Consider the following 27,089-nt stretch of genomic DNA (forward strand, 5'->3'; position numbering starts at 1 on the left):
CTGATTCTAACTCATGAAAAAACTACATATGGTTTTACTTCCAATGACATCTGGAAAGCGAGGGGTCAAATATCGCCTCTCAGAGAGATGTCCTGGTGAACACAGGGAAGAAGCCGGCTCTGTTCTCTTTGGGAGATTAGTAAGAAGTGAAAGAGTCAAGACTGGATGTGGGTGGAATTTTAGTGAGGAATTAGAATAATGCTTCTTTTCCTTTACTCCCCTTCTTAAATTACTTCTATGAGGAGAGGTAAGGACAGAAGTGGGGGAGGAAAGGAGAGCAGAAGGAGCTACTGGAGAGATCACAAGAATTCAAAGAAAGTCACAACCTTCCAAAAAGAAATGAAAGTTTTTTCAGCCCTATTTAATATCTGCCCTGTGCCTTGGCACTGAGTGAGTTTGAATTAACATTTCATATTTAGAGAATTTAGAAATAATGCCTAAATGTTTACAACATTTTGTTTCTCAAGCCATAATAATTTTCATTTAATTTCACATGAGCCTTGTCACATTTACACAAAGAAAAATCGAATTGGCAGTTAAGGAAGCATGTTCTTGTTATAATAGGAGCACTTTATGACCAGTTCCTACCCTCCCCAGAACTGGCATTGGGAAATGTGATAGCACAATAGAAAGACAAAGACACACATTCTCTCCCCCTCCCTAGACATATAACAAGTTCCCTCAAGTCTAATCCCCCCAGCAAGGGATCCCACATTTTTCATTAATATAATACAAAAACATATGGTTAAGAAAAGAAAAAGAACATAAAGAAATGAGTAGAAGAGCTACAGAATTCAAAGAAAACACATTCCCTAGTTCATACCCACATCTAACTGCCTACGAAATTTCAATGAAAATCAGATGTGATTTTCAGCATGTATTCTGCTTAAATAAAACATGAGTGAAATACAAGGAATTCTCTATGTGGTGGTTACAAAATTGTCTTTCCCTGTACTGAGTTATAATTGTATGGGATTATTGTGTGGATTAGATGGTATTTGTCAACTGTTAAAAAACTATACAAATTTATATTCCCAAATGTTAAAAATTAATTCTTACTGTTCCAGAGATGGAGATATGGTTGCAAAAGACAAGAAAAGGTAGATTTTTGGCCTAAATGTGTACCAACCTCAAGACATAAATTGATAGTTATTTTTAAGAGATAAAAAAACAATTCCACCAGCCTTTTTTCTTTAAAAAATTAAAAAAAATTTTTTTTCTTAAAAGAAAATTCCAGAAAAAAAAAAATCCATCCTCATTTCATGTGTGTCACAATTGAATACAAATGGAAAGAAATACAGTAGGAAGAAAGACTTTGCCTGTAAGGTCCCAAGTTTCTTAGAAAGCCCTAAAATCAGATGAAAGAATGAAAGGAGGGAGGGAAGCAAGGAAGGACATGGAGGAGAGAGGAAGGAAGAAACAAAAGGAAAAAGCCAAGGTAAGACCCAACAAGGAAATGAGTCTCAGCTTATCACGAATCACTTGCTCCTCTTCTGCTGAACACACTGCAGCCAGCTCCACTGGTTGGTACCTTGTTCTTTAATCTGAGGCTTCGACTTCCTTTCATCTTTCTGAATCTGATCTAGTTCATCCTTAGAAGGTGCTTAAGGGGCTGAGGACCGCGAAGTCTCACTCTAAAAAAGATTAGGATAAATAATAGGTTGTAGAAGGGTTTTTCTTTCTTTTGACTTCAGGCTTTTGAGAATGTTTCCACATTTATTTCTATTTAAAGCAAAATATAATTCCTTTGCTGGAGTTGAAAGCCAAAGTCATAATATCAGCAGGAAAGAGTATCTATAGGTTCACATTCATCTACATGTGATGGCAAGACAAATGGAAGTAATAATGCCAAGAAACCCCCAGTCCTCTTCTTCCAAAAAGATCGCTCCTTCAATCAACACATCGAGTGAGCACATTTTATGCGCTGTGCATTCATTCTTTCAGGCTCTGGAGATACTGCAGTGGACAAAACAGAAAAATCCTTGCTCTTCAGAAACAAGAGTCTTGGAGGTGGGAGGCTAAGTAGTAAATTGGAGATGCTCTAAATCATCACTTATTGATCAAAGTTTATTTGCATTAAATACTCTCACATAAACATATCCAGATTCAGCCAAGAGCAAAATATAAAATTTTGAGATCTTAAAATTGTGAAATCTTTTAAAAAATCCTTAAACATTTGAGAAAGCTGGAATATATACAAAACATAGGTTTTAGCAGTTTTGAAACAAAACTAAGATGGTTTTGTTTGTAGTCTGAAAGGCAAAATATGTTGTACAGTCTGGTTTTTTAAAAAATTTTTTAATTTTTTTTTTCAGTGATCAAAGGCTCAAATGAAACATGAGTAAGAAAGAAAAATATTTTTTCAAACTGTTTCACAAGAGAGTGGAGGAATTGGAGGGAACTGTTCTTAAAAAATATTTCCCCCCAACTTTTCTAGTTTCATTTTTATGTTCCCATAAAGCCTGGGCTGGTGTCTTGCATTTCATGGCTTTTTAGTGAATATATGTTGCACAATTATTTTATGAGTAGTAAAGGCAAGTTCTTGATTTAGAGAGCCTCTCAAAGTCATTCTACAAAAGATATTTTGTTGGATCTAAACTGAAAAGTAACCACTTTATTGTATGGTTTATAATTAATTCTAACCTTTTAATCCCCAAGAATCCAAAATTTCCTTTGGGAAATGAGCCATGCTTATAGCTTATTGTTCAAAATCTATTGGAGATAATGACATTGTTTTATTTTATAAACCATTACAAAGAAGATAGTTATTATAACATGGCTTCACTATTTTATAACTCTGGAGATTCTACATTATTAAATTACTTACAACATAACTTGGTCTTACTTAGCATAGTTTCAGAAATGAATGGGTTGGCTTCATCCCTAGGTACAAGACAGAAGGAGAATGCTCTGAAAGGCATGATAAAAGTCCAGGAAGAGCCAAACCATCGGGTAAACATAGTCTCAAAGAAGCTATGATCAGAGGATTGGGTTTATTTTGTGGTCCAGGAGGTGGAGAGTTAAGGGTCAGCCAGGGTTGATTGCTAGGAGCCAAGTCGGGGCAGTGCCAGGAGGCATGGCCAGGAGATGGAGCAGAAAATCTGTAAGACTAACCCAGGGACTGAAGGCAGGAACATAGAAAGCCAAACAAGTCAGATGGCTCTTCCTTAGCCTAGCACTGCTTTAAGAACCTTGCTCTAAGAACCTCCTCAGTAGCACAGGGAATTCTATTCAATACTCTGTAATGGCCTATATGAGAATAAAATCTAAAAAAGAGTAGATATATGTATATGTGTAACTGGATCACATTGTTGTACTGCAGAAACTAACACATTGTAAATCAACTATAGTCCCTTAAAAAAAAATTTTTTTTTAAAAAGGACTTTGCCCTGTCCTTCTAGGCATCATGTTAAAGACACTGTCCAACACCAGATACTGAAACACTTGGATTTTTTTTTGAATTTATTTATTTATTTTAATTGAAAGATAATTGCTTTACAAAATTCTGTTGGTTTCTCTCAAACATCAACATAAATCAGCCATAGGTGTACACACTTGGATTTTAGTTTGGGGAGGAAGTAGAAAAGTAAACATTTTCCCAAAGAATTGCCAGTGGATTCAATGAGATCAGTGACATGCTGGTATTAGTTACTTGTTGTCATGCTTGCAACAATACAATCCTGAAGTTAGCAGTTTAAAACAACACACATTTATCATCTCACAGTTTCTGTGGGCCAGGAACCCAGGAATAGTTTAGCTGAGTGTCTCTGGCTCTGGGGCTTTCACAAGTTACAATCAAGGACTCAGCTGGGCTGACTCAGGAGAGTCATCTCAAGCAGGAGAGCAGGAGAACCATTTCCAAGGTCACGTTCCTGGCTGTTGGCAAGCCTATGTCCTTGCTGGCTGGAGACTAAAGATATTAGGTCCTTGCCACGTGAGGCTTTTAACAGGGTAGCTCACAACATGGCAGCTTGGAGCAGCTCACAGCAAGGCTTCCCTTGGAGTAGGTGGGCTAGAGAGTGAAAGAAGGCAAGAGTGAGTGAGTGTGTAAGATGGAAGCGACAGTCTTTCTAACCTAATCTCGGAAGTGACATCGCATTGCATTTGCACTATCCCATGTGTCACAGTGAGTTTTTACTGTGTTCAGCCATACTCAAGCAGAGGGGGTACACAAAGGCATCAGTGTTAGGAGGAACCTTGGGACCCTTTGGGGATGCCTAGCACTGCACTCCACACACAAAGAAATCTGTATCACTGGATATTTTAGAACAGATTAGAAAACACTTGATCATGCAAAGATCAACGTTTCACCTGCCTGAAGGTAGAAACTGATGTTATCTCAAAAGTTCCTTTTACTCTATGGTTATATTCTCTATAATGAAATGGGTTTTTTTCTGTTTTCTTGGTCAATTCTGTCTGATACACTATGATAGGTCAATCTCCTGTATTGTCACATGGCCAAGGTCTCTAAATAGTATAACACAGAGGTTAAGAGACAGACTGCTGAGCTTTGAGTCCCAGATCTTAAGTTACTAGCTACATAATGTTGTGCCTCAGTTTTCTCATCTGAAAAATGGGGATAATAATTTTACCTAGCTCATAGGGATGGCATGAAGATTAAATGAGTTAAGGGCTTAGTACAGACTCATGCTCAAACTACATGGTCAATAAATGTGAGCTAATGCAAGAAAATTGACCTGTTCTCTAACTGTTGACAACTTCAGGAGAAAAGGAAATTAATCTTTTTTTTTCATATGATTTTGTATATGTTAGTCACATAGACCCTTTCTCTTTCCTGACTTCCTAAAATGTCCTCATCAGATTAGTCATACCTCTAACATGATGACTCAAAGACTTAAGCACAGTGGCAAGATAATGTATGTGAGGAGACAAGGACTTCAGTCTTCTATTGTCATATTCTAAAGCTATATCACCTATTTACAATAATATTTATATTTAAAAATTATTTCTCAAGTGCTAATCTTTTCAATTTCCATAACACAACTGGAATTTAAAAACTTTTTAAAATTCTCTGATGTCTCAGTTGATTTAGTCTTTGATATTTTTATTTGAAAAAATCATGCTTATGCTAGGAAAAATAGAAAATATTCCCAATAACTCAGTGTATAAAGAATCCACCTGCAATGTAGGACACAGAGGAGACATGGGTTCAATTCCTGGTCAGGAAGATCCTTTGGATAAGGAAATAGCAACCTATTCCAGTTTTCTTGCCTGGGAAATCCCATGGACAGAGGAGGTTGGCAGGCTATACTCCAAAGTTCTCAAAGAGTCGGACACAACTGAGTGATGAAGCATAGCACAGAGATAAATAGAAAACTAGAGAGCTAAAAATTAAAACAAAAAAATACACTAATAATTCCAGTATTACTGATATCTTCTTAGTTGATTTTTAGAGTTTTTGATTTTTAATTAAAAAATTATGTTTATTCTAGAAAAATTGTAGTAAGTAAATAAGTAAACAAAGTTAGAAAAGAAAGAGGAAAATACATACATACATATAATATACTGTGTGTACAGAAGGTCTTTGAGAATACATTCTGCTGAACAGCTAATATCTATACTTTCCAAATTCAACTTAATAAAAACCCATTTATGCCTCGTTTGGGAGTGGAAGTGCCAACACCCACTAAAAAATTACCTTTTCCTTTTAAAAAATTACCTCTTGAATGGAAACCCATGTAGTCAGCTAACATGAAATTTTGTCTAACCTGAATGAAGATACTAATCTAATTCCAACCCATTTTTAAACTTGTGAGCATAATAATATATTTTCTAACATATTCAATGAAAGATAATTAATGCAACGTTCACATTTAGCACTAAAAAATCTCAATCATATGCTTCTCCATCAAAGAAGGAAATCTAGTCTTAACTGTTAGAAAAAATAATTCCTATTTCCATTTATCTTCAGCTCCTTTTGTAGTTCATTCCAGGCTGATGATCCACTGTTTAATTTGGTAAGAAGTCATTCAAAAGGAGATCCTTTAGTTGTCTGTGAACTTCAAGTCTTCCTCTCCCGTTCACATTCTTTAGGCTTAAAAGCAATAACTGCCCTCCTGCTGCTATGCATCTATCTTTTAAAAAATATTTAATTTATTTTGGCTGTGCTGGGTCTTTGTTGATGCGCTGGCTTTTCTGTAGTTGTGGGAGCAGGGGCTATTGTCCAGTTGTGGAGCTCTGGCTTCTCCTTGCAGTGGCTTCTCTTGTTGAGGACCGCCGGGTCTAGGGCGCTCAGGCTTCCGTAGCTGCGGCATGTGGGTTCAGTAGTTGTGGCTTGCAGGCTCAGTGGCTATGGTGCACGGGCTTAGTTACCCTGGGGCGTGTGGAATCTTCCCAGACCATGCATCATATCTGTGTCCCCTGCACTGGCGGGTGGATTCTTAACTACTGGACCACCAGGGAAGTCCTATGCATTTATCTTATTTCACTTATTATCTCTACTTTCTATGCATGGATCTACTTTTAGAATCTATGCTCTTCCCCAGTTGTTGAATTTATAGTCATGGAATTGTTTACAGTATCACCTCATTATTGCTTTGATGTCTAATGTCTATAGAAAATGTAAAAATGTCTCTTGCATTCTCAAAAATTATAATTTGTGTGGGTTTTTCTATTTTTTTGGTCAATCTAATTAATTTATCAATTTTATTAATGGCAGCAAAGAAAAAGCTTTAAGTGTCTTGATTTTCTCTATTGTCTATCATTTCACTGGTTTCTACTTTTGTGTTTATTCTATCCCTCTTAATGATTGCTTGTATTTAATTTGTCCTTCCTTTTATAGTTTCTTAAATTTATTTATTAAATTCTATAAATTTAAATCATTGACTTTTGATCTTTTTTTCCCCTAATGTGAGCATTTAGAGTTACAAATTGCCCTTCAAGCCCTGCTACATCTATATTTTGCATATTTTGATATGCTACTATATTTTAATTTTTTCATTATCATTCAGTTCCAAATATTTGTCAATTTTCTTTGAAATTTCCTGTTTGATCTATAGATGATTTAGGACTCTGTTGTTTAATTTCCAAATATTTGATGATTTCCAGGTGTACTTCTTTTACTGACTTCTAGAGTAGTATTGTGTTCACAGAACATGTTTTGAACTATCCCAATTCTTCGATATTTATTGAGACTTATTTTATGGCCCAGCATCTATCTCTGTATGTTTTAAGTGAGCTTGAAAAGAATACTGTCAAAGGATGTAATATTCTACAACATCAAATGGGTTCAGTTTGCTGATAGTGTTATTCAAACTTTCTATATCCCTAGTGACTTATGCCAAATTTTCCATCATTCCTGAGAGAGGAATATTGAAATCTTTAACTACAATTGTGGATTTGTCTATTTCTCCCTCTGGTCCTATTAAGTGTTTGTTTTGTGTATTTTTGAAGTTCTGTTTTTAGATGCATACACACCCATTTATGATTTCCACCTCCTCCTGATGGACTGACCCTTTTATCATCATGAGATGTTCCTTATATCTTTGTCAATACTTGTTTTTTCTGAAGTCTACTCTGTCTGCTTTTAATACAGGCAAACTTTTTATGAGTAGTGTTTCCCATCCTTTAATTTTAGTCTATTTGTAGCTGTTTTTTTATACTTAATGTATTCCTCTTTTAAGCTACTAATAATTGAGCCATGGTTTTTAATCAGGCCTGGTGAACTTATTTTTGTTGGAGAGTTTATGTTTGGTTATAAGCCTACTGTCTTATTTGAGCTTTATTTGTTCACATAATCTGTAGGCTTTTCCCTGCTTTTCTGACTTTCTTTTGGATTGAGTAATTTTTAGTACTTCATTTCGTCTCCTTTACTAATTTATCTTCATATTTTAAAAATTTTATTTTTATAGTAGTTAATTTAGGATTTATTACATGAATTTTAATATATTGAATTTCAGCAGAAATATTATAATAATTTATATATAATAAAAATCTTGATAACATATAATTTCATTTTCTTCCTTCTCATCTTTTGTGCTACCACATATGTCATAAATCCTGTGATTGTTTTTGCTTTAAGGAGTCAACTAGTTTTTTTAAAAAAATTATGATATGAAAAGCATTTTATATTTACCTATGTGAAATCTGAGTGCCGAAGAATTGATGCTTTTGAACTGTGGTGTTGGAGAAGATTCTTGAGAGTCCCTCGGACTGCAAGGAGATCCAACCAGTCTATCCTAAAGGAGATCTGTCCTGGGTGTTCATTGGAAGGACTGATGTTGAAGCTGAAACTCCAATACTTTGGCCACTTAACGCAAAGAGCTGACTCATTGGAAAAGACCCTGATGCTGGGAAAGATTGAGGGCAGGAGGAGAAGGGGACGACAGAGGATGAGATGGTTGGATGGCATCACCGACTCTATGGACATGGGTTTCGGTGAACTCCAGGAGTTGGTGATGGACAGGGAGGCCTGGCGTGCTGCAGTGCAAGGGGTAGCAAAGAGTCGGACACGACTGAGTGACTGAATGGAACCGATGTATTAACCATATCTGGCGTTCATTTCTTTGTGTAGAATCACATTTTCATACAGCATTATCTTTCAACCTGAAAATCTTCTTTATATACTTCTTGTAGCCCAGGTCTCCTGGCAATAAATTTTCTCAGATTTGGCTTGTCTGATAATCTCTTTACTTCAACTTAGTTTGAAGTATAATTTATCTGCTTATAGAATTCTAGGTTATAGTCTTTTTTTCTTTTAGTAATTAAAAAAATAATAATCTCTTATCCTTTTTTCCATTACATCTGATTAATAAACAACAATCATTCTTATTATCATTCCCTTAAAGGTAATTCATCTTTTTCTCTGTCTGCTGATATGTGCCTTGGGGGAAAATGGACTCACCTCATTTTTTCTTCTTTTCTTGGGGTTCACTGTCCTCTGCTGTTGTCAAACATTTGAAATAGTTCTTTCGTTTTTTCCAGTTGTATAGTTGTTTATGCCTTGGAGTAAATTTAGTAGTTTAGTCCCAACATCATGGCTAGAAGTGGATGTTAAATAGAGTAGCTTCTAAATGCAAATAAGTAATGAGTATCCAATAAAGAGTGAGTTCCAAGTTTGAAAACTTTTTTTTTATTTAACACTCAGCAGCTGCTAGTGATTTTGAAGTAGGGTTGTGACTTACTCAGTAATATAATTTAAGTTTTGGCTAAGGGTTGCAGCAAGAATATACTGAAATGAGAGAAAAAAAAAAAAAAAGAAAGGCTAGGTGATCTTGTAAGATGCTGTTTCAGTTGTGAAGGAGAGACATAATAAATTCTTATACCAAAATGGAGGCATAGAGAAGGGAGAATAAATTCCCCTTGAAACAGAGATAGATTCTACAGATATAGACAAGGCAGAAATAATCCTAGCTGAAGAAGTTGAGGTTATGGATTCTAACCAAAAGTAGGTAAATGTATGGAAAGGAGGATATTTCTTTCTTTTAGAACAGAAGAAAGTGGAAGGGAGAGGAAGACTAAAAGCTCAGGGACAACTGAAAAATCTCATTTTGAATGACTTCTGACTAAATTAAACAGTGGAACATTGTTTAACAATGGCCTAGACTAAAGTAGGAAGTAGACTAGGCATAAAAGGAAAATGGGACTTATTTTTCTAATTTTTGTTGCTGTTGTTTGGTTGGTTTTTGGCTGCTTGGCTTGTAGGACCTTAGTTCCCTCACCAAAGATTGAACCTGGGGCCCTTAGCAGTAAAAGCACAGAGTCCTAATCACTGGACCACCAGGGACTTCCCTTTCCAATAGTTAAGACGAGAAAGAGGTCCTTCTATAATGGAAAAGCAACTGTTGAAATTTAAACAACAACAACAACAAAGCAAAAAAGTATGCCTTTATATAATCCTTAGAGCATTAAATAGGCAGAAGATCTCCTAACAAGTGGATCAGGAAAATCTTATCCTTAGTTAGATCTTTATCAATGTTATGTAGCAACATCTTTCATGACTTCTGGTATCTATGCAATACAATATCATGTCACTGCAGCCTGCTTATTTTCCTGCTAAAACATTGGAGTTTGGCTTTCATAATTCTGAAATGGTTTCTAAAGAACTTTTACAAACAAGGTAATTAGTTAAAGAAGTCAGTGTCTGGATGATAGTGAAAAACTAAAAGATTGTATTTTCCACATATATCTGGGTAAGAGGTATACTTCCACTGGCTGGCTCCAGTATGCCTAAATTCCTAGTGGTAATGGATTTTAATGAATGAAACTTAAAGCTGGGGCACACATTACCCGTATCATTCAAGTCCCTCACTTTGTAGATGAGAAAGACATGGCTCCTCTTGGTTCACAGATGTTGAATGATTGGCACAATGTCACACAACTTATTAGTGACAGAGGCATCCTATAAAAATCACACCGTATGTATTAAGCATCTTGTGCCCAGTATTATGCTAAGTGTTTAGTGTCACAAGAAACTCCGATGAGAAAACAGCATCATAGAGCTTAAGCAAATCGTCAAGGTAACCAATTTGTAAGCGGCATGGCCAGAATTTGATTCAAAGCTTGCCTGACTCCATAGTCTATGCTCTTATCCAGTACCTCAAAGTCTTTTTTTTTTTCCTCTCTTTTTGCTCCATTTGAAGTGTACTTTTTGTCATTTCCATTGGTAAAAATGAAAGCCTGAACTGGTAGTCTTATCAAAACTTGGACTGATAGATCTGCAGAAAAATGGGTAAGACCAATAAAATAGTTCACACTGTTGTACCTCAGCTTCTGACTCTAAGAAATCTAATGCCAGGGGAAAAAAATGTAGGTTTTCCTCCTTGGTGGCCTTGCAACCTTATACTTCCTCTTTCTCAGGCCATTCTGCTTTAAAAATTTATACATCTCGGGTATTCACAGGCTCAATGCTTCAGATCTAAATCTTTTCCCACTCATAAATGGGTTCCCATAAAAACCAGTGTTTTTTCAACCGAGGATTGTGACCCACCATGAAATCAATTCAGTGGGTCATAACTAATGTATTTTTTTATAAACTAAATAAGATAGAGGACATTATGTCCTTTATCATTTGACCACCCCCACCCCCACTAATATATTAGGCTTGAAGGGGATTTCATTTGATTCATATTGGGTGGCCGTGGGTAGAGGTCGTTTCTTTTAATTTTGATTTTGCTTGAGTTAACATGCATTGCAAATATACTGAAATCAGCATAAATCCTGACCCAAAAAAGTCCCCTGCAGAGATCCTTGGAAGAAGAAACTTGTTTCCTTACGAGTTATTTATATAATAATTAACTTAGGGTGCTCTAGTGGTCTTTCTAACTTTCTCTTTACCAGGGGCCTGGAATCTAGGGGCTTCTCAGGTTAATTACACCCAATTTAATTCTTGCCTCCTCTGTGCAAGTCAGAGTTCAAGACTTTGGAGCCTTGAGGGCTCAGTGAAGCTTCAGCTGCCAAATAGCATGGGTCTGAGAGGATGAGAATCAGCTGGAGTTCAAGTGTTAGTCCCACTCCCTCCCCAAATGAAAAACCGCATTGAAATCTTTGTCCTCTGTGCTTTGTTCCTAAAGCAAACAATATTCAGCTAAGTACGGTGTAAAGGGTTACCATTTGCCACAACTGATAAATAAACTGGTGACCACAATGATGAGGGAGCAGTGGGGTATTTTGTGGTCTTGAGGGGAATTGAAAGCTCTCTTTCAGTGGAGACAGGCTACAAAAGACTAAAATCATCAAAACAAGGAAATCAATCTTTTTCTTAGAACAGAAGCTTTGTTGCCTGCAGTGTTTTTATTTTTGGATGCCTGCTCATTAGCAGGTAGATCAATTTCTAGAATCATTTTTTTCTGACAAAGAGATTAAGGGTAGAGGTAAAGTTCAACTTCATTTTTTCTTTAAAGTTTTTAACTTAAAAAATAGTATATTGGGGTCCTAATAGAAACATAAAAAAATTAGATGACTAGATTTTCCTGATCAAAGCAAATTTATTGGAAACAAAGTTCAAAAACAAGATGCTAAATAAACGATGCCATAGGTTTTATTGTTGTTCAGTTGCTCAGTTGTGTCTGACTCTTTACGACTCCATGGACTGCAGCACGCCAGGCTTCCCACACCATCTCCCAGAGCTTCCTCAAACTCATGTCCATTGAGTCAGTGATGCCATCCAACTGTCTCATCCTCTGTTGTCCCCTTCTCCTCCTGCCTTCTATCTTTCCCAGTGTCAAAGTCTTTTCCAATAGGTTTAGATAAATTTAACTGTGTACAATAGTTCAAGTTAACTATTACAGAAGAATCTGTTTTTTTTTTTCTATGTTTACATTGCAAAGTTTTTATATTTATATAGACTTTTGGTTTTATAGGGACTTGATGAAATTTACTTTGGAATTAGTAGGTAGTGGCCAAGATGTCTGAGTAGGAAACCCCTGAACTTACCTCCTTTCACACGTGCCAAGTTGCTTCAGTTGTGGCTGACTCTCTGTGACCCTATGTAGTAGGGTCCTCCAGACTCCCTGTCCAAGGGATTCTCCAGCAAGAATACTGGAGCAGGTTGCCAAGCGCTCCTCCAGGGGATCTTCCTGACTCAGGGATCGAACCCACTCTCTTAAGGCTCTTGCATTGGTAGGTGTGTCCTTTATCACCAGGGCCACCTGGGAAGCCGCATCTCCTTTCACAGGCCATCAAAATGACAACTATTCATAGAGCAACTGCCCATGAGCATGACCTGAAGACTCGTAGAAAATATTTCCCACAACTAAAGATACAAAGAAAGAACCACAGTGAGATGGGTAGAAGGGGTAGAGACATGGCATAGTCCAGACCTACACACCTGGTGTAGGCAACCCACAAACAGGATTATCATGACTGCAATGTTTATCCCCAAGAAGTAAGGGATCAACACCCAGACCTATATTTTCTGTTACATTGATCTATCCATTGATCTTAACACCGTATTAAATTTTTACATAAAGTTTTAATATCTAGTAAAACAAATTCCTTCTTAACTACTCTTTTTATTTTGTTTTAATCTCCAAATGTTCTTGGCTAAATTTTTCTGTTTAGTTCCATGAAAAATAAGTAGTTTTTAATGTCCCTAAATGACACAAGTTTTGGGTAGAGAGGGTAATTTTTATTAGAATCTGTATAAACATGTAAATTAATTTAGAATAATTAACATTTGTCAGATTCCATCTTCCTTAAAATATGATACATTTCTATATAACAAGACTTTTTTTAATCTCAGTAAATATTTATGGTTTTCTTAACATAAGCCTCATATTTCTTGATAAGGTACTACTCAATTATTTTACAGTTAAATTACTATGATATGCAGTTCTATTAATTATTAGATTAACTTGGGTTTTTTCAAAAGCAAATCTTGTAATCTACAAATTATGCTCTATTCATTCAATGGCAGTTAAACACGAGACCCACGAAAAGTGCTGGGGCCAAGTTTTCAGAAGAATCCGAGAGATTGGGATCTTCCTCATGAATTGTGTCTGATGCTTGATCCACAGGGCCTGGGCCCTTTGGGGCATATGCCTGACCTGTAATGCTAGCCAGTTTTCACATGGTTTACAATACTATTGGAATGATCCAGAGCTTTATGCATCCCACTGATCACTTGTGAATATAAGTACAGACTCTTTCCTGCTTTTAACAGGTCACCTAAATATTGCTCTATTTCCAATGACTAAAATTTTTTCCCATGAGATAAGCAACTCTTTTTCCCTTTAGGATTGTCCTGTCTCCAATAACAAGCCACCCAACTGAAACATATGCTATCAGTTCCCATTTTCCCCCCATATTATTCTCTGAAATATGAGAAAAAAAAATCAAATGGGGAGTGAGAAAATTAAAACTCTCCCCTATACACCATTTTTGGAATATATTATTTTTATAAACAATGAAAGCAATTTTCCCACCCTAACTATAAGATTTCAATAAGCCAACTGTTTTCCCATTCATTTTTCAAAGTCTTTATGGGGCAGACTGTGTTGTGTCATAGACCAGAGACATTCTGGAGCCAGACACCAGTTTGGCACTCATAGTCTTCAGCTGTCAACTTGTCCACAAGGAGCAAGGCACTCCTTGCTCCCATTCTGATCTGGGTGTTTCAGCTTCTTCCCCTTGCTGAAGAGCAAGCTTGGGTGAAGCATCAGTCCTAAATATCAGTACTAAACCCAGTCATGGGAGATGTGGGATGAGTGGCTAGGATTGACTCTCATTATAGCTTTCTCTTACCCAGCTCAAGACCTGAAGCATCCAGACAGTAAATCTCACTTCAGCATGTGCACATTCCACATAAGTCCACACACACAAATATTCCCAGGTATATATGAAGTTTCACATTTCTTAACTTGATAAAATACTTAATAAAATAATTGGAAAAACTTGTCTAAAAAAACAAAAATAATCAGATAAACAGTCTTGCTAAAGCTGTTGGAATTTCAGAGAAATAAATCACTCTTTTATCACTATTCCCTCACAGAATTGATATTAAAAAAATAAACACTATATAGTCTTACTGTTTCAACCATACCAATGGGAAGGTCTCATGGAAAAGAGATGTAATTGGTGTTGATAGTAAAATTAGTAGGTCATGTGTTTGCCACATTAACCTTTATGCATTTGGGGGACAGTAAAAGAAGAACTTTGTGTAATGCAACCAATTATTGTATGACCTCAAATACAGTTCAGGTTATGTCATATCTCTAAAACAGAACCTCCTTGTTCAGTAGAAATTTGAAATAACACAATTTACCTGGGAAGTGGCTATATTTCTAGCCCCATCAATATTGTGCTAAAGATCTTTCACAACACGAGAATGGGCCATAACAGAGGCTGAAGAGATGGCTATCCATGAAATTTGTCCCAATAATCTCTTCAAATTCTCACCTGCTCTCAGTCACCTGTTTATCAGATGCCAGACACTGGAATTCTCATCATTAGTATATGTTGTTTGCACTAAGACATTATCTCCAGACTCAAAAATCACAGAATCAAGATGTCAAAAGGTTTTGTCAAGAACTGTGAAGGGTCTCAGATTTTACCCTACTTTCATGCTAGTAGGCTAACCAGTCATTTTCTTGGATTCTGGCAGAAGACAGGAGAGCCTTGAGTCATAGACAAGAAAAGTTTATCACTCACATGCATAACAGTGGTCAAAATATCAGCATTTTCTCTGGTTCCTTGAGCACCAATTCCCATTCTCTTCTCCTCTCCACCTCATAACTGACTCTGGTTCCCTTTTTGGCCCTGCATGGTCTGCTGAATTTTTCCCTGGGGAACTGTGAGTGTCATAAACTTTCATGACTTCAAGGCCCCTTCTCTTTGATTTCTGTATTACCTCACCATACCTTAATTAACATTAAACTATGATTAAAACATAATCAGTAACTCTGCACACAATGCACACAAACACATGAGAGATTCATGAAGAATTGTCTCCCAACAGCACTATCTTAAAGGGCATTGATTCAAACACCACTGAAGCCCAAATTTTCTCAAGAGGAAATCTTCCTCTCACAAAGTGACTCAATCTATCTTTTAAACATTTTTCTTTAAAAATTCTCATATAATCTGTGACTCTTAATCTACTTCTTTGATACCTTGGATCCAAAAAGAATGTATATATCTGAAAGCCTTCATAGTATATAAGCATATGTGAGTGCTCAGTTGCTTCAGTCGTGTCAGACTCTTTGCTACACCATGGACACGCATGCAGTCTACCAGGCTCTTCTGTCCATGAGATTCTCCAGGCAAGAATACTGGAGTGGGTTGCCATGCCCTCCTCCAGGGGGTCTTCCCAACCCAGGGATCAAACTCATGTCTCTTTTGTTTCCTGTATTGGCAGGTGGATTCTTTACCACTGGGCCACCTGGGAAGCCCCATAAAGCAATTATACTCCAATTAAAAATTAAAAAAAAAATAAAGAGGTTAAATAAAGAAGTTAGCATGCCATGACTTGTTCCTACTAAATCCAGAGTGGCACCAAGTGGTCACCACTTTATTTTCTCCATCTAGGAGCTCATTATTTTATATTATAGTTATATTAACTGTATTATATTATATATAAAATAATTATATTATATAAAATGTTATATAAAGTTTATGTATGTATCTCTCTGTTTTTAGTAAACTTATAGCAGATTAGATCAGTTCCTTGAATTATTTAGCCGCTGCCTTGCAAATTGAGTTTTTATCATCATCAACAAGCATTTAGTAAATATTGTATGTTGCTCTGACCTATGATTTGTCTTGAAGGAATGACATAAAGAAAAAATTACTGTTAGAAAAAGAAATTTCGGGAAGCATTCCAACACTAGTGACAACTGGGCCAACTAGTATCAGCATAAAGAAAAGCATCAGTAAGGAGAACATGCCAAAGTGGCTGCTGCTGCTGCTAAGTCGCTTCAGTCGTGTCCGACTCTGTGCGGCCCCATAGACGGCAGCCCACCAGGCTCCCCCATCCCTGGGATTCTCCAGGCAAGAACACTGGAGTGGGTTGCCATTTCCTTCTCTAGTGCATGTGAGTGAAAAGTGAAAGTGAAGTTGCTCAGTTGTGTCCGACTCCCAGCGACCCCATGGACTGCAGCCCACCAGGTTCCTCTGTCCATGGGATTTTCCAGGCAAGAGCACTGGAGTGGGGTGCCATCGCCTTCTCCATGCCAAAGTGGGGAGAAGTATTTAAGTGAGGAAGACCACACTGTATTGAATACTTTTAATGCAAATCAAACCTATCCTTTAAGAATTACATTTTTGTAATTATTTTTTTTACCATGTTACTCTCTCTGCAGACAACTCCCTATTATCACTTGTGCCCTTAATCTGATTGGTTGTTTTATCATTTATCATGTAGATGTCCTGGCCAGTTCATAATCCTGGGAGGCAGGGACTGTATCTAATTCTTTAATATTTTGACCCTCTGCAGCTCTAAGATTTAACTGGCTCATCCTATGTACTTGGTGATAATTTTGGGGCTGAAAATTTCAATTTGAGGGGATTATAAAGCAGAGACTTTTAAAACTGAAAGGAGCCTTGGAAACTGATACCTAGAAAGACTGAATGACTTGTCTACAAGCTCATAAATCTCTATGCATTCATTCACAAAAATGCTTCTCCCTAGCCTCATTGCCAGGATTATGTTTCTTGGATATCCAAAATTGCTCTAAAATCTTTGCTTACAAGGCGGCAAAGCCTATTTTGATTGTTTGGCTTGGTGGAACTAGTTTACATATTAAGAAAGGTACACTTTGATCCCGGAGTCTGATAATTCCTTCCAAGACCATGTGTAGGCTTTTACATAGACACAGACATAAACAAATCCATCCCAGAGCTATTGGGAGTGTTTCTCAGATACTGGCGTATATTTAGGAGATGATGGTATATATTTAGAAGGGTCTCTTTCCTAATTCTTTTTCTTAGCAATTGGGATAGTGCCAAGAATCACAAACCGAAAGTCAGCATTTCATTAAAATGACCCAAAGAGCAAATCAAATTTTTCTGTAGCCCCAGGAAGAACTATCTGTGGTGCACTTATAAACAGAGTTAGCCAGAAGGCAAAGCTTCTTTGATGACCTCACTGGTCTAAGCTCTTTAATATGACTCATGGAAAAACCAGCAGTTGTGGCCATGGCTTCATCAGCTGGGCTCAAAAAGCCCAAGGATTGTATATGTCAAATAGACCATACTCCTTTCCTGTTGATCAAGACCCAAGGCCTTCTGCATTTACACCCCAACTTGATTACTTTAAAAATCATTGAAATGTTTTTATTAGTTTATATTTTATTAGAAATTGAGGGAAAAGGAGCACCGTAACATCTATCCTTTGTCCATATCCCATTAGAAATTCTGGAAGTACACTATTAGGGACCCTAAGATACCTTCTTTCTTCATGTTTACTATACTGATTTTTAATTTGTAAGGGGTACATGACACAGAGACTATACTTTTCCAGTCATTTTGTAATGGGATATAATATAGAGAAAAACATTCAAAACAACCCAGTCCAACTCTGTGAGTTTTCTCTCTTGAAAGTCCCTGGAGAGTCTCTTTCTGGACCTTTTCCTATTGGTAAACCTAATATTTGCCATCTATCTTTCCAAGAGCTATGCAAACGAGAAGGTTTTTAAAAATATATTTAGAACTCTTTGGAGAAAATGATGTGCACAAGTATGTCATTTTGGAATTGACTTTTTTTCTTCCTTTCAGGAGGAAGAGAGAAGCCTGGCAGTTCTGAGTATTCAAGAAAACAAGTGGGGCAAGGGGAGTGGCTGACATAGGAAGAGAAAGGAGACATATTTCATGGACAGAAGTTCTTCTCCTTCTGGGCCACATGGACCCTAGAACACCTGGACCTCAAGCAGGTTGGAGCGGGGAAGGTGTCACCGATCTAGAGCTGCTCATTGCCTTTTACTGCTCTGAGGCCAGCATCTCCATGTGGTATCCAAAGGCTGCTTTTGGCTGCTGCCTCTGGAAGTCTTGCTGCTGCAATGAGCAGACCATTCTCTAGGTCAGCCCAGATGGAAAGAGAAAAATTGAACCCACTTTTATTTTTATTACCATAGAACTTCTGTTTTCTTCACAGATTTTGAAAAAGAGCCAACTAGATATTACTTAAATATAAGAAAACCCTCAATACCATGGATGTGCCATATGCTCCGTCATGTCCAACTCTTTGCCACCCCATGGACTGCAGCCTGCCAGGCTTCTCTGTCCATGGAATTTTCCAGGCCAGAATACTGGAGTGGGTTGCCATTCCCTTAATCCAGGGGATCTTCCTGACCCAGGGATTGAACCCACATTTCCTACATTGCATGACAAAGCATGAATTTTCCTCAACTCATCATCCTGAAACTAGGCAGGTTCTATGCATGATATGCAGAGTCAGTAATAACAGCCACACAGAGAGGCAATCTCTACTAGCTAAGAAATCCTACATTCCTACACCAAGCCTGTCCTTGCCCTGTTAACGTGTCCTTGGCAATTTTTAATTCAGTTATTAAATTCAAGTATAAATAATCACCAACTCTAATTATCATTAAATATTACTCATAGCTAGCCACTGTATGATATTTTGTTTATAAATTTCCTTCACTTTGCAAATCTAATTTGAACCTTACAAAATCCCTCCAAAATGTATTATCTTAATTCACATGGATTAGTTATTATGGGCTGCCATAACAAAATACCAGTCTGGGTGGCTTAAACAACAGACATATATATTGTCACAGTTCTGGAGACTAGATGTCAAGGGGCCAGCAGGACTGGTTCCTGGTGAGAACTCTCTTCCTGGCTTGCAGGTTGGTGCCTTCTCACTGGATTCTCTCATGGCCTTTGCTCCGTACGCACGTGGAGAAAGAGACGTATCACTGTCTCCCTCTTCTAAGGACACCAGTCCTCTCAGATGAGGGATCCAACTGTATGACCTTGACCTTAATTGCCTCCTTAAACACCCTATTTCCAAATACAGTCATACTGGGGATTAGGGCTTCCACATATTAATTTGGGGTGAGAGACAAGTCCATGACACCCCATTTCTCAGGTAAGACAACTGATGGAAAACTAAAACTAGAACTAAAGTGTCAGAGCCAGTGCTTGCTCCCAAAGTTCTGACTCTCTAGTCTGCTTTTACTGCAATTCACTTGTGATTTAAAAAAAAAAAAAAAAAATTTAATGTATGTTTGTAAAGAGCCCCTGGCTTTTCAGAAACTTCAAAGATGATCTGTAAAACACTGAAACAATGAAAGCATGAGATTTAAAAAAAGATGTTTAATAAAATTATTCCATACCATATTATATATTACTTGTTTAAAAATAATGATTATTATTCCTTATACTATATTATAATGCAGTAGAGGTAATGTCACCCTGCTCTGAGACTTAGTAGTCTCACACCCCAGCGAGCATGCCCGCAGACCACAGACGCACGAATGAGCCTGTTGAGACCAGATGAACCATCCAGCTGAATCCAGCCCAAATTGCCAATCTACAGAACTGTGAGCTAAAAACTCATTGTTATTCAAACCCCTGAGGTTTGAGGTTGCTTGCTCTTGCAATAACTGATAACTGAAGCCCTAATTAATAAAAGAAAGTTAAAAAAAAAAGTACAAAGAAGTCAAAGGCTGTCTTAATATTTTGAATCTCCTTTCTTTTCTAGATTTAACACTCAGGCACTTGATAAATATTTATTTTCATTATTCTCAGAAAGACTACTCTGAGATTGAAAATGTAGACAGCTTAGTCAATAACATTTATTCAATCATAGAGTTACCCAAGGGAGAAGGAAAGAAAATACTTTAGATATGAAGGTTGACCTCTAAATTCTCAACAGCCAGTAGGAGTATCTAAACTAACTCTGAAACACATATATGAATAGATGGGTACAGAGGAATAGATATATAACTATGTAAACAGAATTAAAGATTATGGAGTGATGTGCATGAAAGCAATGGTGGGAAGAGACAGTATGATTAGAGTGACTGTACGAATGTATTTTCTGACCAAAGTGAGCTTCTGAATGGACCCTGGTGTGCCCAAATTTACTGATTATCTCCTCTACCTCTTCACCCTCATTGTAATCGTATTCACTTGCCTTTTTGGACTGAAACAATCTGAGTATTTTTACCAAGCAAGCACAGAGAATTCTCCCATGAGCAAAAAGATACTAAGGTGCAATTCAGGTTTTTTCAAGCATCTGTATTTCACTGTGCCTTCTGCCCGATTGCCTTGTTCTACATCCAAGCAATGGAGATTAAGCCTGAGTTTGTGTTCCTGGCTGCCAAATAAATCATTCTCCTGTGTACCCTTTTTATAAACCATCATATTTTTCCATGTTGAGGGCATTCTGAGCAAATATGGCATTCTGGAGAGGAGATTACTATTGATGACAAGCACTGCATTTTGACTTTGTCATATGGAGAAAAAACAACAAGAAGAGTATGGTAATTAGGTTTAGGCTAAGATCTTAAGGTTGTATACTGAAGGAGTTGATGAATGCCCTTTTGGGAAGTGGTTGCTTTCTGAAGAAATCTGTGTAAGATCTGTCAGGTGATTTTATTCCACACATTAGCCTCTCCAGGTTGGAGGTGGTTGTCACTGGCATCTCAGAGCCCTGAGTTAAAGTCCTTATGGGAAGAGTGTGCTAGCTGGGAAAGGATTTTTGTGGCAGTACACATGACTTGTGTGGCAAAGGAGTACATACAAGTAATTGGTACTGTAACATTTCCAACCTAAATCTAGAGTTTGGTGAACTTGCCCTAGGAAGAAGTTAGACTTCTGGAAATTTTACCATTTTTAATCTTCCTTTCTCCCACCTCCAATTTCCCACATATTTGTGATAAAATATAAAATACAGACACCTCAAGAAGTCAATCTTAACATCTTACAGTGTGGCAATTAGAACAATTACTCTAAACTTTTTTTTTGGAGCCCATTCTGTATTTATTTATAATTGAAGTACAGTTGACTTACAATGTAGTCTTCATTTCTGGGCTTCAGCAAAGTGACTTATATATTTTTTTTTTCATATTTTTTTCCATTATGGTTCATTATAGGATATTAAATATGATTCCCTGTGCTATACAATAGGACTTTGTTGTTTATCTATTTATCTAAAGTGGTTAGCATCTGCTAACCTCAAACTCCTAATTTATAAACTTCCTTTTAAACACAAAATGTGATGCTATATTTTGGAATAAACTTTAGAGAGGCTCATAAATCAGAATTTCCCCCAGGATATAATTCTCTTCTCTCAACACTCCCTTCATATTGAATTGCCTTATACATTTTTTTTTTTTTGGATGTGAAGTTGTTTGTTGTTTGCCACTAAGGCCTTCCCATAGTCTTTTCATCTATTCCCATTCTGGTCTACTTCCTCTACTTTTCTGCCTCTCCTCCTAGTTTATTTATAAAAGACATTTTTTTCTTTTCAGAACAACTTTTGATCAAAGTTGCATTATTGATACTTAGGGCAACTCCAAAACTTTGGATTATGAAACTAGTCCATAGACAAGTCTACGGTCTGTGATTGACCAAATGTATTGCATCAACACCAATTAGACATCTTACTGTTTAAAATGGATCAAAATGAACTATAAATAAATAAAAATACTTTTTACCTGTAAAAGTGGTTTACCTCTTTAAAAACAAAGCAGAGGAGTTGTTTTTTAAAAAAAACATTAGTTTGCTGGAAGGGATTCTAAGAGGTCCTCTACTTTATTCTTTTTCAGTTAAGATCTGCTCTTGATGTCACTAAATAAGAGTAGTTTTATCATTTATTCATTTGGTTTTTGCTAATAATTTCATTTAGCAAAAAAAAAAAAATTGGGAGGTATCTATTCTATGATAGACATGCTGCTAGGACTGGGCCTAGTAAGAGGAAAACATTATGCCCACACATGAGGCGATCATTTAATTAGAGAAGATGGACTTGGGTACCTGAAGTCCTTAAATGAGGGAGGGAAAATGAGAAGATGTAGAGATGTGAAGGAGAAGAAAGCAAGCCATGTTAACAATACTGAGTCTGAAGGTGTCCGAGGAGGGTCCAGTAGGCAACTGGGTGTGTGAGTCTGGAGAAATTTTGACTGATGGATATTACAGTCATTGCCATAGAGTTTATTGAAACTATGAGGATAGGAAAACCAGACAAGAAGACCACGAAGACTGAAAACAAGGCTTAGGAGAGATAGCAATTAAAAACCCAGCTAAACATTGTTATTATTCTAATGATCCTGGTTACCTACCCATAATTACCAGCCATCTACTAGTTTAAGAATTCTCTTCTTTAAACTTGATGAAGAAAAAAATACAAATTCATAAGCTCATCATTTGAAACGTCCGTAGTGAATGACCTTAAAACTTGGCAGGATTGAAGCACGACATCACCATAGTCAGGACCTCTTTGCATCTTTCAGTTCTGCTGTTCTCCCATTGGTTTCTTTTCTTCTAAGAAATAAAACGAATAAAAAATAGCCCCTGTCCAAATGAACTTATCTACAAAACAGAAATAGAGTTACAGATGTAGAAAACAAACGTGGTTTTGGGGGGTAAGGTGGGGAGACAGATAAATTGGGAGATTGAGATTGTCATATACACACTACTATATATAAAATAGCTAACTAATAAGGACCTATTGTATAACACAGCGAACTCTACTCAATACTCCATAATGGCCTATATGGAAAAGAATCTAAATAAAGTGTGTATATGTGAATATGTATGACTGATACACTTTGCTATACAGCAGAAACTAATACAACATTGTAGATCAACTATACTCCAATAAAAATTTTAAATAAAAAGAATAGCCCCTAGACATAAGAGAGGAGGATGACTAACAAGACACAGAGAAAGTGATGCTGCTGCTGCTGCTGCTAAGTCGCTTCAGTCGTGTCCGACTCTGTGAGACCCCATAGACGGCAGCCCACCAGGCTCCCCCATCCCTGGGATTCTCCAGGCAAGAACACTGGAGTGGGTTGCCATTTCCTTCTCTAGTGCATGTGAGTGAAAAGTGAAAGTGAAGTCGCTCAGTCGTGTCCGACTCCCAGCGACCCCATGGACTGCAGCCTACCAGGCTCCTCCATCCATGGAATTCTCCAGGCAAGAATACTGGAGTGGGGTGCCATTGCCTTCTCCAAGAAAGTGATGAGTACCCCACAAAAAGTACCTTTAAAGTATTAGGGAGTTCCAGCCAAGTCAGGTACATAAAGACCTAAAATGCAGACCCAGGTCTTCTTGGCTCCTGAATTTTCTGTTCAGGAAAACTGAACTATAATTCAATAAGAGATTGAGGTATTGTCTTTCACCCATTCAATTACTTTCAGTGCCTACTATTGCTAGACACTGTCCTGAGTACAAGGTTATACTCTGGAAACAAATGAGAAGCATTCAAATGAGAACAGAGGCCATTTGCTCAGAGTTTGCTATAGCAAGGGAGTTGGCGACCATCACTTACATTTTTGTCACTGTTGTTGTTGTTGTTGAGTCACGAAGTCATGTCCAACTTTTCTACCTCATGGACAATAGAACACCAGGCCCCTCTGCCCTCCACTGTCTCCTGGCCTTTGCTCAAATTCACATCCAATGAGTTGGTGATGCTACTGCCCTCTTCTCCTTTTGACCTCAGCTTTTACCCGCATCAGGGTCTTTTCCAATGAATTGACTCTCTGCATCAGGTGGCCAAAGTATTGGAGCTTCAGCTTCAGCAACAGGCCTTCCAATGAATACTCAGGGTTGATTTCCTTTAGGACTGACTGGTTTGATCTCCTTGCAGTCCAAGGAACTCTCAAGAGTCTTCTCCAGCCCACAGTTGAAAAGCACCAATTCTTTGACATTCAGCCTTCTTTATGATCCAACTCTCACACCTGTACATGTCTACTGGAAAAACCATAGCTTTGACTATGTGGACCTTTGTCGGCAAAGTGATGTCTCTGATTTTCAATATGCTGCCTAGGTTTGTCATAGCTTTCCTTCTAAGGAGCAAGCATCTTTGAATTTCATGGTGGCAGTCACCATCGCAGTGATTTTGGAGCCCAAGAAGATAAAATCTGTCACTGCTTGCATTTTTTCCCCCTTCTATTTACCATGAAGTATTGGACCAAATGTCATGAACTTAGTTTTTTTTAATGTTGAGTTTCAAGCCAGCTTTTTCACTCTCCTCTTTCACTCTCATTGAGAGACTCTTTAGTTCTTCACTTTCTGCCATTAGAGTGGTACCTGCATGCTAAGTTACTTTAGTCATGTCCAATATTTTGCAACCCCATGGATTGTGGCCTGCTAGGCTCCTCTGTCCATTGGGATTCTCCAGGCAAGAATAATGGAGTGAATAAGGAGTTGCCAATAAGAATATTGGCAAGAATAAGGAGTTGCCATGCCTTCCTCCAGGGGATCTTCCCAGCCCAGGAATTAAACCTGTGTCCCTTACGTCTCCTGCACTGGCAAGCAGGTTCTTTACCACTACTGCCAGCTGGGAAGCCCATTAGAGTGGTATATCTGCATATCTGAGGTTGTTGATATCACTTACGTTTTGTTGACTCCAAGGCAGGCAGGGGAGTGGAAAAGCAATATATTGAAGAAAAAAGGCTTTAGGCCTGAGGGAAGCTGGGGAGGGGTTGAATGGGAGGGAGCATGCTGTGTGACAGTTCTGGAGAGTGTATTTTACTTTCTCTTGTTGGTCCTGACTTAGATATGGGGACAAAACTGAAGAAGCTGTCAGTTACCAACCAAACTCTGACAACATCCTGACCGTTCTGGACCAAAAAGTTGTAGTTTGACTTCAAGAACTGGTTGCTACAGAGGTTGAGGGCCAGTGTTATACTGTCACATGTGGTCTGGTCAGTGTCCATGTATATATTCATTCACATTGGTGGAGAACCAGAGAAGCCATGCCTGTTCCATGGAGCTTACAGGCTGTCAAAGAAGGCAGGTGATGAATAATGCTTTAATCAGGCCGTAGACAATGCTTCCTGGGTATTGAAACAAGTCGCTAATAGTGGATATGACCTATTTTGGGGAGTCAGGGAATTTACCTGAGCAAATGATGTCAAGCTGGCCCCATCGGTTAAGTGGAAAAAGCTCTTCAGAAGTGTCAGCATGTCATTACTTATAGTATTTGTGAGGTTTATCAAACATCTGTCAATAGTAGACTATATTCTCACAAAAGGGTACCAATTCCCCTCTGTCTCCGATTGGAATCAAAGGAGCCAAGGCTTTATGCTATTTTTGTCCCTCACACCATAGCAACAAAATCAGGACTCTCATCAGTGAGGGCCTATTGGTTCTTAAAACAGAACCTCCGAAAGAGCAGCATTAAACATGAAAATAGTATCCTGACCCTCCTTGGACTAAATGTTGTTAATCAAGTTTAAATTTAGCTCCCACGAAGTCTCAAAAGAAAAGGCTGAGAGAGGAAAAACTTTGGAGGCCTCGGAGGCAAGGAAAACAAGTGTCAAGTCTATGCCAGCGACCTGTAAAAACAAACGGTCCTGATGAGAAGGCGCGCCCTCCAGAAGGCTCATTAGCAATCAGATGCAGCCTTGGGGCTATCTCTGGGTTGGGACCAGGGTGGGACCAGGCCAGAGCCACTGCCAAGCTTGGGACTCAGTGTTCTGTCTGCTGCCAGGCTCCTGAGAAGTACCCTAGAGGGGCTTAGATGGGAGGAGGAGGGGCAGGAAGCCAGGAAACAGGACAGGCAATGTGAAGAAAAGCAAAGCTGTGGTCCTTACTTCCCCCACTGATAACCAGTAATGAGAGATGCAGAGAGGCTGCTATAGAGACTAAAGGATTTCATGCCAGAGCCAGGGCTTCCTAGCTGCCTTTTTGCTCCACCAGAAAGCTGTTCCCACTTTTTAGAAGTTGAAGGACCTCTTAAAATCAACTATTTTTGTGGCCTTTTATGTAAGTGGAGATGCATTTTATTTCTTAAGTAAATTAACTTTTTTAAAAAGGCTACCTTGAATTTGGTAAACACTATAAATGAACTTGTATTTTTTCCCCCCTCAACAGCAGCTGCATAGGTGAGAAAACAGAGGGTGTAGTTTATACAGCCCTCCCCCATCTGCCTGCCAGTGCAGGAGATGCAAGAGACACGGGTTCAATCCCTGGGTGGGGAAGATACCCTGGAGAAAGAAATGGCAACCCACTCTAGTATTCTTGCCTGGAAAACTCTTATGGACAGAGGAGCCTGGCGGGCTACAGTCCATGGGGTTGCAAAGAGTCTGACATGACTGAGCACGCCCCAATCCCTCCCTCATCCCTACAGGCTCCCAGAAGGGAAACTGTACCACACAATGGAAAAGGAAAGAGTGAAAAGGGGGAAACTTGCATTTATTGAGTACTGACTGCATACTGTACTTGGGTAAGAAACATATTATTTATTATCCTTCTTTTGTATAATCCCTGCTGGTGCTCAAACATGTCCAACTCTTTGTGACCCTATGGATTGTAGCTTGCCAGGCTCCTCTATCCATGGGATTTGCCCAACAAGAATACCGGACTGGGTTGCCATTTCCTCCTCCAGGGGATCTTCTTGAACCAGGGATCGAACTAGTGTCTCCTGTGTTGCAGGTGGATTCTATACCACTAAGCCACCAGGGAAGCCCAGAAAACAACTAACTTGGAGAAATTATGAT

This window comes from Bubalus bubalis, chromosome 10 (assembly GCF_019923935.1).
Source record: "Bubalus bubalis isolate 160015118507 breed Murrah chromosome 10, NDDB_SH_1, whole genome shotgun sequence".
NCBI classification, from domain to species: Eukaryota; Metazoa; Chordata; class Mammalia; order Artiodactyla; family Bovidae; genus Bubalus; species Bubalus bubalis.